The 14,394-nt window shown below is 37.8% G+C and overlaps 1 protein-coding gene and 1 pseudogene across 1 annotated transcript in view; one reads left to right on the forward strand and one right to left on the reverse strand.

The window, feature by feature from the left end:
* The window catches only part of GLG1 (golgi glycoprotein 1), a 147,049-nt gene that overhangs the window by 34,402 nt on the left and 98,253 nt on the right, over nucleotides 1-14,394 (forward strand). The gene's annotated exons all lie outside the window — the stretch shown is intronic.
* Nucleotides 508-940, reverse strand: LOC106988715 (60S ribosomal protein L36-like; annotated as a pseudogene).

Genomic DNA, 14,394 nt, shown 5'->3' on the forward strand with positions numbered 1-14,394 from the left:
CCTGTGGCTTCTTTTCAGATATCTTCTGTTTCCCTCATTCACTATGATTTTTCTGTGTGGTAATTTCCTTTTATTTGTTGGGCTTAGGGTTTACTGAGTTTCTTTTGATTTAAATTTTTGAATTATTTTTATTTATTTTTTTGAGAGAGAGAGTGCACGTGTGAGCAGGGAGGGGCAGAGAGAGACGGGGAGAGAGAGAGAATCCCAAGCAAGTTCTGTGAGTCAGTGCAGAGCCTGATGTGGGGCTCAAACTCACAAACTATAGATCATGATCCAACCAAAATCAAGTTGGACGCTCAACCAGCTGAGCCACCCAGGCGTCCCTGAGTTTTTTTTTTTTTTTTTTTTTGGTTTAGTGTCTTTCATCCATTCTGGAAAATTCTCAGCCCTTAACTGCCCTACTCTGTCTCTCCTAGAACATCAACCAAGTTAGATTTCTTACTGTTTTTCCATGTTTACTTATTTATTTCTGTGAAGGTTTTAATATACACAGAGTGGGGAGAGGGCTCAGTCCTTGGCAGCTGCAGTCCTCTTGGCAGTCAAGACTTTGCTCAGGTCTTCATGTTTCCTATTGGCCTGGTTGTGTGTCCTCACTCTTCTCTTGATGATCCTGAGGGCCTGCTTATCCTTGGAGACTTATAACAGCTTCAAGGTGCTCTGCTTGTATGAGGCAAAGCCACATAACTTTCCAGTCATGTCCCAGAGGAATTTGGTATGTGTGGTCAGGCATCCACAGTGGTGCCTGTGCCTCAGCTTGCTCATGTTCTTGGTCATCTTGTGGCCTTTGTTGAGGTGCATGGCCATGGGGTATCACAGAGCCTTTTGTTCTGTTCTTCACTGGCTGCTGTGGTGGAAGATTTCACATTTATTAACTTCTTCATGCTATGTTCTGAATAATTTCTTTTGAGTTACCTTGCAGTTTACTAGTTTTCTTTTCCATTATGCCCAGCTGCTTAACTCTTTGTCCTTTTTTTTAAACTAAATTACTATAGTTCATCATTTTTTCCTTTTTTACATTAAGATATACTTTACATGTAGTAAAATTTGCTTTTGTGTGTATGTGTGCACACAATCTGTGAGTTTTAACACATGGATAGATTCATTCCTTTTGTCTCTATGCTTTTGCCAGTATCTCACTCTTGATTACATTTGCTTTATAATAAGTCTTGAAATCTGGTACAGTGTCTTTTTACTTTTCTTTTTCAAAATTGTTAGGCTCTTCCGGTTCTAGATCTGCTAGATCACTTTTTATATTTTATTCTGTAAAGATTATGTCAAATTTGTCTCATTTCTTTAACTTTTGCTGTACTATAAGGTTCCATTGGACCCAGTTTTAGTTTTTTAGTTTCTCTTTTGAAGAAGAGTACTTGTAAGAATTGATATCTCAAGACAGATACCATATGTTTTCACTCTTATGTGGATCCTGAGAAACTTAACAGAAACCCATGGGGGAGGGGAAGGAAAAAAAAAAAAAGGTTAGAGTGGGAGAGAGCCAAAGCATAAGAGACTCTTAAAAACTGAGAACAAACTGAGGGCTGATGGGGGGCGTGGGAGGGAGGGGAGAGTGGGTGATGGGTATTGAGGAGGGCACGTTTTGGGATGAGCACTGGGTGTTGTATGGAAACCAATTTGACAATAAATTTCATATATTGAAAAAAAAAATAAAAATAAATAAAAAAAAAGAATTGATATCTCATGGCCTTTATTCTTTCTTAGAAGTCTTTCAAGGAGAATTTAGTTTCTATCTTGCAGTTACCATATGGATGCATTACACCCTTTGGTAATTCTAAGATACTGTTTTCATAGTTTAGGCTTTTGTTGAACACAGTTGAAAATTAAGAATTTTTCATTTTCTGCCCATACTGGCAAAGAGAAGAACATTGACAGAAGAAAATACTTCACAATTATATGAATTAGGAGAGAAATGTAAAGAGACAAATAGCAGCACTATAGATTTATGCTTTTTATTTGTTTTGAGAGAGAGTGAGAATAGGGCCGAGAGAGTGGGAGAGAGAGAATCCCAAGCAAGTTCCATGCTATCAGTGCAGAGCCTCATGTGGGACTTGATCCCATGACTACAAGATCATGACCTGAGCTGATACCAAGAGTCAGACACTCAGTCGACTGAGCCACCCAGATGCCCCTACTTTTTGGTATGGTAGCCACCAGCTATGTGAGGCCATTGAGCACTAAAAAGTGGACTTGAGATGTGCTGCAAGTGTAAAATATATATGGGATTTCCAAGACCTGGAAAGAGAAAAAAATGTAAAATATCTCAATTTTTTATATTGATTACTTGTTGAAATAACATTTTGGATATATTGGGTTAAATAAAATATATTAAAATTAATTTCACCTGTTTCTTTTTACTTTTTCTTTTTTTATTTAATTAATTAATAGATTTTTGGGGGTTGTATAGATTTTATTTTTTTAATTTTATTTTTTAAATTTACTTCCAAATTAGCATATAGTGCAACAGTGATTTCAGGAATAGATTCCTTAATGCCCCTTATCCATTTTGGCCCATCCTCCCTCCCACAACCCCTCCAGTAACCCTCTGTTTGTTCTCCATATTTAAGTCTCTTATGTGTTGTCCCATTCCCATTTCTTATATTATTTTTGATTCCCTTCCCTTATGTTCATCTGTTTTGTATCTTAAAGTCCTCCTATGAGTGAAGTCCTATGATATTTGTCTTTCTCTGGCTGACTACTTGCACTTAACATAATACCCTCTAGTTCCATCCATGTGGTTGCAAACGGCAAGATTTCATTCTCTTTGATGGCCGAGTAATGCTCCATTGTACATACATATCACATCTTCTTTATCCGTTCATCCATCGATGGACATTTGGGCTCTTTCCTTACTTTGGCTATTGTTAGCCCTGCTGTGAACATTGGGGTGCGTGTGTTCCTTCGAAACGGCACACCTGTATCCCTTGGATAAATGCCTGGTAGTGCAATTGCTGGGTCCTAGGGTACTTCTATTTCTGATTTTTTGAGGAAGCTCCATACTGTTTTCCAGAGTGGCTGCACCAACTTGCATTCCCACCAGCAGCGCAAAAGAGATCCTCTCTCTCCGCATCCTCGCCAACGTCTGTGGTTGCCTGAGTTGTTCACGTTAGCCATTCTGACAGGGGTGAGGTGATATCTCGTGGTGGTTTTGATTTGTATTTCCCTGATGACGCGTGACGTTGAGCATTTTTTCACGTGTCCGTTGGCCATCTGGATGTCTTCTTTGGAGAAGTGTCTATTCATGTCTTTGGCCCATTTCTTCACTGGACTATTTGTTTTGTGGGTGTTGAGTTTGATAAGTTCTTTCTAGATTTTGGATCCTGACCCTTTATCTGATACGTCGTTTGCAAATATCTTCTCCCATTCCGAAGGTTGCCTTTTTGTTTTGCTGATCGTTTCCTTCGCTGTGCAGAAGCTTTTTATTTTGATGAGGTCCCAGTAGTTCATTTTTGCTTTCGTTTCCCTTGCCTCCAGAGACGTGTTGAGTAAGAAGTTGCTGCGGCCAAGGTCAAAGAGGTTTCCGCCTGCTTTCTCCTCGAGGAGTTTGATGGCTCCCTGTCTTACATTGAGGTCTTTCATCCATTTTAAGTTTGTTTTTTTTTGTGTGGTGTAAGAAAGTGGTCCAGGTTCATTGTTCTGCATGTCTCTGTCCAGTTTTCCCAGCCCCACTTGCTGAAGAGACTGTCTTTATTCCACTGAACATTCTTTCCTGCTTTGTCAAAGATTAGTTGGCCATATGTTTGTGGGTCCATTTCTGGGTTCTCTATTCTGTTCCATTGATCTGAGTGTCTGTTTTTGTGCCAGTACCATACTGTCTTGGTGATTGCTTTTTATTTTTATTTTTTAAATAGGCTTCACACCCAACGTGGGCCTCGAACTCAGTGTGATCAAGAGTCACACACTATGCTAACTGAGCCAGCCAGGCACACCTCTGTTTACTTTTTTAATATGGTTACTAAGAAATGTAAAATTACATATGTTGCTCATATTTCTGTTGGGCAGTACTGGTCTATAATATAGAAGCATCATTTTGGACGGAGTATTCAAATGACAATATCCTGGGTAAATTTTCTGAAACTAAAAATTCAGTGGGTGAACAAATTATTTCTAAGGATGAAAATGAGATACATCTCATGTAATTAGTTATTCATCAAGAAGGTCTTCATCATGCAGTATTTTATGACAAGTACCTAGAACATCTTTTGCTAGAAGAGTATGTGGCAGTGTTGGTACATCTATTATATTTTTGCACCAAAATTTACTAGACCAGTGGACAAATGCTTAAGTCAAGTGTGTATACAGAGATTAATAGAAGGATATAGGTGAAGTAGAAATGAAAACATTCTTTGGGTTTATTATTCTGATTGGCTTTTATTAATACCTAAATGAAATGTTTTGTGGTAATAGAGCAAAGAGGCAGTCCTGTTTCCCACAAAATTATGAGGTATCAAAATTTTAAAAACTTTTGCATTTTGATAATGAAAGTACAGGAAGCAGCAGAAGCAATGATGAGATGGAATCTATTAAGGATGTATTTGGAATCTGGGATCAATATTTACAAGATGGATATGCTTTAGATTTGTCACTGACAGCTGATAAAGAGCTGGTTATGTATACCTTCAAACCCAGGATAATACAGAATAACCGTTTGGGTGTACTGTGTTAAAAGGTATATCAAGATTTTTAATTAAGTTTTCTACTTTGACTTATTCTACTATAAATTATTCATGAAGTATTTAATATAAAAATGGTAAATGATGATTTTCCTAGTATTTTTCTTAGTATTCTGATGATTCTGGTGATTACCTACATGATTTTTCCTAGTATTCTGAAGGTTAAGTATACCATTTATGGGGGCAGGACCATCTTTGGCTCAGGTCATGATCTCATGGTAATGACTTCGAGCCCCACGTTGGGCTCTCTTCTGTCAGCACGGAGCCCACTTCAGCTCCTCTACCCCACTTTCTGCCACCCCCCCCCCCACTGGCCCTCTTTCTCTCAAAAATAAATAAACATTTTTTTAAAAGTATGGCAATTATGATTGTTCTCTTATCTAATTGTACCAATAACTGAAGTCTTTAAAGATCTGTTTCTTTGTCTTTCTGCTGATTCTCATTCATGGTGTCTTATTGCACAGTATGTTTAGTTATTTTTACTGTATGCCACTCACTGGTTTTTGGGGAAATTATTTGTAGGAATGATTTGGGGCCTAAGATAACGTGCTGTTTTTCAGAAAGGATTTTTATTTCTTCTGTTAGGCATTTCTGACTGCTACCAGTTCCATCACCCATCACCACACCAGGATCACCTTAAATCAGTTTCAGAGTTTTAAGGTTTTCTGAAATGGCCAGACAATGCAAATCTGAGGAAGAGCTAGTTTAATTGTAGTTTGCCCTTAAAAGTGTAGCCTTTTGAGATTCCAACTTAAAGCAAGAGCATCTCTTATTAGACTTTTTACCTTGGGCAGATCTTGGCTTCATTTCTGCCCACTTAGCCCTTCAAAAAGGAGGACCCATTTTGATAGGTATAGTGAGTATATTCAAGGCAAAAATGAGATTTGAGTTCTATGTTTCTAGGTATCCTTCTTTCTTTCAGCACTAGCTTGGCAATACCTATAATGTTGTTAGCTATTTGTTGCTTTTAAGAAGATTTTTAAATTTTTCAACAATTTGAGTTGATTTTGGTTGGGTTTTTTTCTAAGTAACCAATAACCGATAACCTCCATTATAAGAAATATATTATCACATCTGTTTGTTTTTTTTTTTAAGCTTCTCTAGTAGATCACATGTACAGTAGGTTTAGGATACTGTTGATTAAGCAAATAGAAGGTATACATAGAACTGTAAAAATTAAATAGGTAGGGAGTCAAATTTCAGGAGGGAGAACCCAAGAGTCATTAAAGTCATTGGGTAATGTTCAGTTTAAACACACACACACACACACACACACACACACACACACACACAAACACAAACACAAACTTGATTTTCTTCAGTTTAAGAAAAGAGCTATCTTTGGGTCTTTTGAGTTGGTCAGATATGTTTGTTGTTGTGCTTACCAATATAGAAAATTCAGGCTTGTTATGAAAAAAAAAATGATTACCAAAACACTTACTGAAGACTTCTGTAGTGCCTGGACAGAAGATCACCCACCCTATACTCAGAAGTTGTGACATGCCTAGTGGAAATGTAATGTTCAACTCTTATATCAACGTTATTTTGAAGAAAGCTTAATCTAGTAACTGATACTCATTTTAGGTTTCAGCAGTTGTTTTTTTTTACATTAAGCCGTTTTTCTAAGTTACCTTATATATGAGAACCAAATCAATTGTAATTTGACATTCTCCAGTCTAAATCTACAGGTGAGATGTAAAAGGATGTCATCTAATTATTTTGATTCCTAAAGATTTTCCCCTTCCAAGAAAACAAATCAGAAAGATTTGGGTAAGAAATACCCAATTTCTGTTACATTTACACACTGGTATAGCTAGGGAAATGACAAGTTTTTCTTAACATCTAACAAGTGGCTTTGCTGGCTACTCCTCTTTAAGAATGTGGTTTATTATGTTGCTCTGGACTACACAAGCTAGGAATTAAGGTATTTAAGTATTACAGGAAGATGAGATATTTTAGTCATTTATAGTAGACTGTTGCTATGATTCTTGGTTTTGGTGTTAGTGGTCTCAAATTAGTTATGTCTTGAGTAGCAAAACAGAGTTTTAGAGCAGTATGTCAGAGACATGGCAGAAGGTGAATCAAATTGGTGTGGTGATGAATGGAAGCTTAAGAGTTGGTACTTAGGTCTCCTCTCATACTGAATCTTGTGGTTAACAGAGGCAAAAGAAGTTAATTACTTAATGTAGTTGTGCCATAAGGGATGGCATTTTTGCCCCGTATGTGATTTGACAACTCTGCTTTGTAACGTGCTTTGGTTTATTATGCATCAAAGTCAACACTGATGTTTACATTTTACACAATGAATTATGTCTAGGATCATTGTCAGCTGAGATAGTCATTATAAAGTCAAACTGGGGTTATTCCAGGCATTGAATAATTCAAAATGCTATGAATTGAAAAATTGAGAGTGTTAGTATTTATTAGGCTGTAAACATTTAACCACATTAAAAAAAAATTTTTTTTTAATGTTTTTATTTATTTTTGAGACAGAGACAGAGCATGAGCAGGGGAGGGGCAGAGAGAGAGGGAGACACAGAATCCGAAGCAGGCTCCAGGCTCTGAGCTGTCAGCACAGAGCCCGACGTGGGGCTCGAACCCACAGACCGCGAGATCATGACCTGAGCTGAAGTCAGACGCTCAACTGACTGAGCCACCAAGGCACCCCTTAACCACATTTTTATATCAATGATCTAGCCCCACTGTTATGAAAATTTGAGCAAGTTCTGTTGCTATACTTGTCTTTTTGTTTAATACACTTTTTTTGTTGGTTTTTTCTCTCTTGACTCTTGCATCCTTATAGTAGTTGCAGCAGCAACAAAACTCTGAGTTTTGATTGGTTTCATTTCACAAACCTATCTTTGAGAAAACAAATATGATGACTTCTTTCCAGGGGTACTTACATGTCACCACCTTCTGGGTCTTCCAGAGAGGCAGGCATTTTATTTTTAATAGTTCTTCAAACCTCATTTGATTTGTTCTGCTGTGAGACTATCATTGAAATACTTTTTAGGATTTCAGCATACTATAGCTGTAGCCAGGGATCTGTTAATAGAATTTGTTTAATATTGAGATATAAATTTAGTAGTTTGCCAGGTGCCCATTAAAAAACAGATGAGGGGCTCCTGGGTGGCTCAGTCGGTTGGGCGGCCGACTTCGGCTCAGGTCACGATCTCGCGGTCCATGAGTTCGAGCCCCGCGTCGGGCTCTGGGCTGATGGCTCAGAGCCTGGAGCCTGCTTCCAATTCTGTGTCTCCCTCTCTCTCTGCCCCTCCCCCATTCATGCTCTGTCTCTCTCTGTCTCAAAAATAAATAAAACGTTAAAAAAAAATTAAAAAAAAAAAAACAGATGAGACTTCAAATAAGTAGGTGAAAATTTAATAACTCTTCTAGGCCTTATTGAGAAATATAATTTAGGAGGCTGAGAGATCCCATTGAGATTAGAAAGATAAATGATACAAAAGTACGTCACGTTACTTTTAGAAGATACTAGACAGAAATTGTTGTATTTAGGAACTAAACAGGCCCATTTGCCGGAGTATAGAGTAGTAAACTTTAATGTCTTAAAAGTATTATGTTTCTTTTTCCCATATCCTCTTAAATTTGACTAGTGACTTCATTGCACTCTGCATAGAGTATGCATCATACTATTTGATTTCTTGAAAGGAGACCTTTACTGTGTTGTCATTACAACTTTAAATAAACAGGGTTACATTAAAGATAGTAAAATTATTCTGTGCGGCACCTAAGTGGCTCAGTTGGCTGAGCATCCTACTCGTGAATTTGGCTCCGGTCATAATCCCAGGGTCTTGAGATTGAGCCCAGCCTCAGGCTCGGCGCTGAGCATGGAGCCTGCCTGAGATTCTCTCTCCTTCTGTTTCCCTCCCCTGCTTGTGCTTGCACACATGTGCTCTTTTCCTCTCTCAAATGAAAGAAGTTAAAAAAGAAATAAAAGATAGTAAAATTATTCTAATATTTTTTCTTCACCTTTGATTTATCTGAGTGACATTTAAGTAAGTACACGTTCCTCACTAAATCAGTTAAGGGTGTGACTCTTTTGTAGTGACAGGAAGCCCTCTCCAAACTAGGTTAAGCTAAAAAGAGAATTTGCTTCTTATAACTATAATAAGGAATAGCAGTGGCTTCGGAGTTAGCTAGATACTGGAGCTCAGCCTCTTAGCTGGACTCATTTTTCTCTTCCCTCCACTTCAGGGCTGGCTTCCTTCATGGCCTCTACCTGGTGGCAAGGTAGCCCGAGTAGCTCTGATCCCTACTGCATCTGTGCCAGCATTATTTGCAAATGTTTTATTGTTTGTTATTGTCTGAGTCCCCGAAACACTTAGGAATGTCATATGTATAGTCTGAGAGTGGAATCATTTGATTTACTTTCTTAGGAATGAGTCCCACCTGAAGCCACTGGAACACAGTAGGACTAAAAGTGGGAGAGACAAACAGGACCTCACTGTATGTAATAGGGTTTGAGTATTGGAAGCAGTGATTTTTGTCTTTGGGAGTTTTACTTCCGAAGTGACCCAAATCAAGATCAGTCCTATGTCCTAGGAAACTCTAATGTTTTTGATTCACTTCTTTCATTAGAATAAAGAGATACCTGCCACTTGGCTCATTTCACATTCTAAGGAGCTGGCGTTGCAAACATCACTGAACCGCTGTGAGCCAGGCTAGAGCTGAGGGAGATAGATGTTACAACACAGATGATTGTGTTCCTTCCACCAAACAACAACAAAACAAAACAAAACAAAACAAAACAAAGGAGGCAGAAAATTCTCTCTCTCTCTGAAAGGCAACTCTAAGAAGCCAGTACTCATGTTTCATACCATGAATTATATAGATCTCAGCTGTTAATCATTCCTCAGCAATAAACTTGAGAACTTTATAATAATGAAGTTTTGGTGTTTTGCTGATTTAAGCAGTTTTCAACCTTTATGCAATCATATCTCCCTATATTAAAAAAATAAGAATTTAAAATTCTTTCTAGTCAGAAATGTTATTAGCATTTTATAAAAGCAAGGAAAAGTAAATGACATTTGGGAAACTCACACTTTTATTTCCTCAACAAGAGTAAGATTTGTCCCCCCTCCCTGCCTTGTCTTTCTGTTTTTGTTTTTGTTTTGCCACTGTCCTACCATCCTTTATTTCGTGTGTTAAATAAATAGTTGGCAAAGCTATACCACGCTATCTCCTGCTTACGGGTCAAGAGACAGGATTGGATCCCTGTGGTATAGGATATGTCATTTTAGTCAGGATTTTTCTCCTGTAGAAAGGTCAGGACATCAGGTTTGGGGAGACTGTTGAGGAGTCTGGATTCTTAGACTCCCTACATTCTTTTTCCAGACAAAGACATTTTTCTTTCCTTAGCTTCTTATAGTTTTGCAACACCTTAAATATTTTCTTATCTAACATTTACATACCTCCTTGTACATTTACATTCATTCACACCTTGGCAATATATGTTAGGTGTAAAAGAATTAACATTTAAATATTTCTATTGTTGGGGCGCCTGGGTGGCTCAGTCAGTTAAGTGTCCGACTTCAGTCAGGTCACGATCTCGCAGTCCATGAGTTCGAGCCCCGCGTCAGGCTCTGGGGTGATGGCTCGGAGCCTGGAGCCGATTTCCGATTCTGTGTCTCCCTCCCTCTCTCTCTGCCCCTCCCCCATTCATGCTCTGTCTCTCTCTGTCCCAAAAATAAATAAACGTTGGGAAAAAAAAAATTAAAATAAATAAATAAATAAATATTTCTATTGTTTATTTAATTTTTTACAGGCTGTCTTTAATTCCTACCATGGAGATTACTGTGGTGAAGAAAAATATCGTTGTATTTTCTACTTCTCAGCATTTATTTATTATGCACTTTCTATATTCTAGATACAAATCTAGAGTCAAGAATACGGTTTCTACCTCTGCAAACATTTCTTTCTCATACAGTATGATTGTGTGATATGAAAGGCAGATTGGAGCCGAAAAACACATGGAGGGAAAAAAAAATGAGATGTGCTCAGAGCTTATTTAAGTCGTCTAGAAGATGAAGATGGCCTGGATTAAAGCAATGACAGAAGAAAAAGATATTGACGAAATCTGAACAGCAGTGAAAAGTGACTTGGGAGAGCTTGTTATAGGACTAAGATACAGAACACGCAGGAGTAAAAGGAATCCAAGTAAACCCAAAGTTCCATTGGGTATGTGGGGGTTGCTCACTGAGAAAATGCTGTTGCCATTCATGGTTGCAAGGAGAACTGACGTGGAGACAGAAATTAATTTTATTAAGTCAATAAATGGGAAAGAAGAGACAAGTTCCTATATAGAATAGCAACTAATTTATATGGATATTTCCCCCTTTAGAGGTAGAGCTTAGCTCACCGTTCCACCTTGAGTATGGGCTGAGCTTAGTTCGTTGCTTCCAAAGAGTAGGCTCTGGGAAGGTGGATGGGAGTCATTTTACAGTGGAGAAATCTGGCAGACACTCCCTTGACCAGATGATCAAAGTTAGCGTCATTAGGAATGTCATGTTTGTATCATGTATGCCTTTAATATGACGTGTTGAAAGTGGTACTTCCTCTCCAAAACCTGTAACCTGTGAGAAAAATACCACATAAACCTAAATTGAGGGATAGTCTACAAAATACCTGACCATGCTTCCTCCAAACTCTCAGAGCCATCAGAGACACAGAGGCTAGAGAGATATAATAACCAAATCCTGGATGAGGATAATGTTTGACTAAATGTTTGGGCACTCTTTGGCCTAGTCAAGTTGGTACATAATCTTATGTCACTGTCCAAAACTAACAGAGGATAGAGGGTTAAAGAGGATAAAGCATTAAGGAGGAGAGAGTTGTTTTTTTAAACAGCAAAAACAGCAGAAAAACCTCAAGATGGTTTAGAGAGGATTATTTTTAATGATAAAAGTCACATGAAGCAAGAAATAGGGAACTGTAGTTAGATTTTTCATTTAAAAAGTAAAAGGAAGGTGTACAATGACAGAATGGATAATAGAATTAGCTTAAAATTTCGTTTTATTTTAAGATAAGATTAACTTTTTGAAGATGGATTTAAATATTTTTATCTGCCCTTCTCTTAGGACATCCTTTTCTTCTAACTACTTTAGTTTCCCAGTACCTGTAGGGCCAAAGTTAAGTAACTAATACATAAAACTGTCCTCAATTCCTGGGGAGAGAAAGCAAGTTTAACAGCCCCTCCTCTCAAAAAAAAGCAAATTCTTCACATCCCCTAAAAATGTCGTGAGGTTCTCAAGTACTCAAATTTATGAACGTGTATTCATAGAAACATGGATGGAAGCCATATAGGTTAAAAACTTAACGTGTTATAAAGCAGTTGTTCAGTGAGTTAACAAACATTATAAAATTCTAAATTGCTCTTAATCTTTTAGGTACAGTCTTCAGTAATATAGTTCAAATATTTGTCTACATTCTTTCATTTATTATCCATCCTTCATAATTGAGTGCATGGAAAACTGGCTTAAGAACAGAAAGCAATCAGTTCAATTAGAGATGCTTCTTTTTGCTAATATTAACACTTGTGCCCTCCCCCCATCTTTCCCCACTAATTCCAACTAATGCTAATAATTTCACAAAGGTGCACCTTAAGTGGTGATACTGCCAAAGGTGAAATATTGGTGGGCAAGTGGTACCTCCACTTAGTAGCTCAAAAGTTTGTCAGCTGGAAAAGTTACCAAGTACACATAGTCATCATAGGGGATGACCATACACAAGACGATTCCTTCAAGTTTAGGAGAAGTAGCTGCTCCACCTAATCTGTAGAAACAAATACAGAAAGTCAAGTAAAATGGAGGGACAGAGAAATATGTTCCAAAAGAAAGAACAAGAACGAATCTCAGAAAAAGAACTAAATGAAATGGAGGTAAGCAATATGCCTGTTAAAGAATTTAAACTAATGATCATAAAGATACTAACTAAGCTGAAGACAAGAGCTGAAGAACTCAGTGATACCTTCACTAAAGAGATAGTAAATAAACAAGAACCAATTAGAGTTGAAGAACAGAGTAATAAAAAACACACTAGAAGGAATCAACAGAAGATTAGCGATGCAGAAGAATGTATCCATGATCTGGAACCCAGGGTAATGGAAAGCACACAAGCTGAACAGCAAAGAGGAAAGAGTTTGAAAAATGAAGATAGGTTAACAGATCTTTTGGACAACATCAAGCAAACAAACATTCATGTGATAGGGGTCCCAAAAGAGGAAGAAGAGAGAGAAAGGGGTAGAAAACTTATTTGAAGAAATGGTAGCTGAAAACATTCCTAACCTTGGGAAGGAATTAGACGTCTAAGTCCAAACAGCACAGAGTATTAACAAACAAGATGAACCCAAGAAGTGGGGCATCTGTGTGGGTCAGTCAGATAAGCATCTGACTCTTGGTTTTGGCGCAGGTTGTGATCTCACGGTTTTGTGAATTCGAGCTCCACGTTGGGCTCTGTGCTGGCAGTATGGAGCCTACTTGGGATTCTCTTTCTCTCTCTCCCTCTCTCTCTGCCCTTGCTGTCTCTGTCTCTCTCAAAATAAATAAAGTTAAAAAAAAAAAAAGAACCCAGGCCAATATCTATATCTCTAACGAACATAGAGAAATCCTCAGCAAAGTATTAGCCAGTGGCACATAAATACATTAAAAAGATCATTCCCCATGTTCAAGTGAGATTTATTCCAGGGCTGAAAGGATGGGTCAGTATTCACAAATTAATAAACATGATATACCACACCAAAAAATGCAGGATAAAAACCATATGATTATCTCAACAGATGCACATAAACATAAAGCATTTGACAAAATTCAACATTCATTCATGATGAAAACTCTCAACAGAGTGGGTTTAGAGGGAACATACTTAAACATAGTAAGGGCTATGTATGAAAAATCCACAGTTAACATCGTCCTCAATGGGGAAAAACTGAGAGCTTTGTCTGTAAGACAAGGCAGAAGAGAAGGATGTCCAGTTTCGCTACTTTTTTTCAATGCAATACTGGCAGTCCTAACCACCAGCAATCAGACAAAAAAGAAGTGACACTTTTCTATTCGTGAAGAGGAAGTTAAACTGTCAAGTATTTGCAGATGACATGATACTGTACATAGAAAATCCTAAAGACCTCACTAAAAAATCTACCAGAAGTAATGAATTCAGTAAGTTGCAAGATATAATAAATTAATACACAGAAATTGGTAGCATTTATATACACTAGCAATGAAAGTAGCAAAGAAATTAAGAAAACAACATCACTTAGAATTGCATCAAAGAGAATAAAATACAAACAAACAAACAAATAAATAAGGGGTGCCTGGGTGGCTCAGTTGGTTGAACATCCAACTTTTGATTTTGGCTCAGGTCATGATCCCATGATCATGGGATCGAGCCCTGCATCGGGCTTCGTGTTGAGTTTGGAGCCTAAGATTCATTCTCCATTTCTCTCTCTCCCTCCCTCTCCCTCCCTCTCCCTCCCTCTCCCTCCCTCTCCCTTCCTCTCCCTCCCCCTCTTCCTTTGCCCCTCTCCCCTGCTCTTGCTCTCTCTCTTTAAAAAAAAAGCTTTGGCACAGTGAAGGAAACCATCAATAAAACTAAAAGGCAACCTACTGAATAGGACAAGATATTCGCAAATCGTATATCCGATAAGGGATTGATATTCAAAAAATATAAAGAACTTACATAACACCAAAAAACAGAT

Source organism: Acinonyx jubatus, chromosome E2, assembly GCF_027475565.1.
Source record: "Acinonyx jubatus isolate Ajub_Pintada_27869175 chromosome E2, VMU_Ajub_asm_v1.0, whole genome shotgun sequence".
Taxonomy (NCBI): domain Eukaryota; kingdom Metazoa; phylum Chordata; class Mammalia; order Carnivora; family Felidae; genus Acinonyx; species Acinonyx jubatus.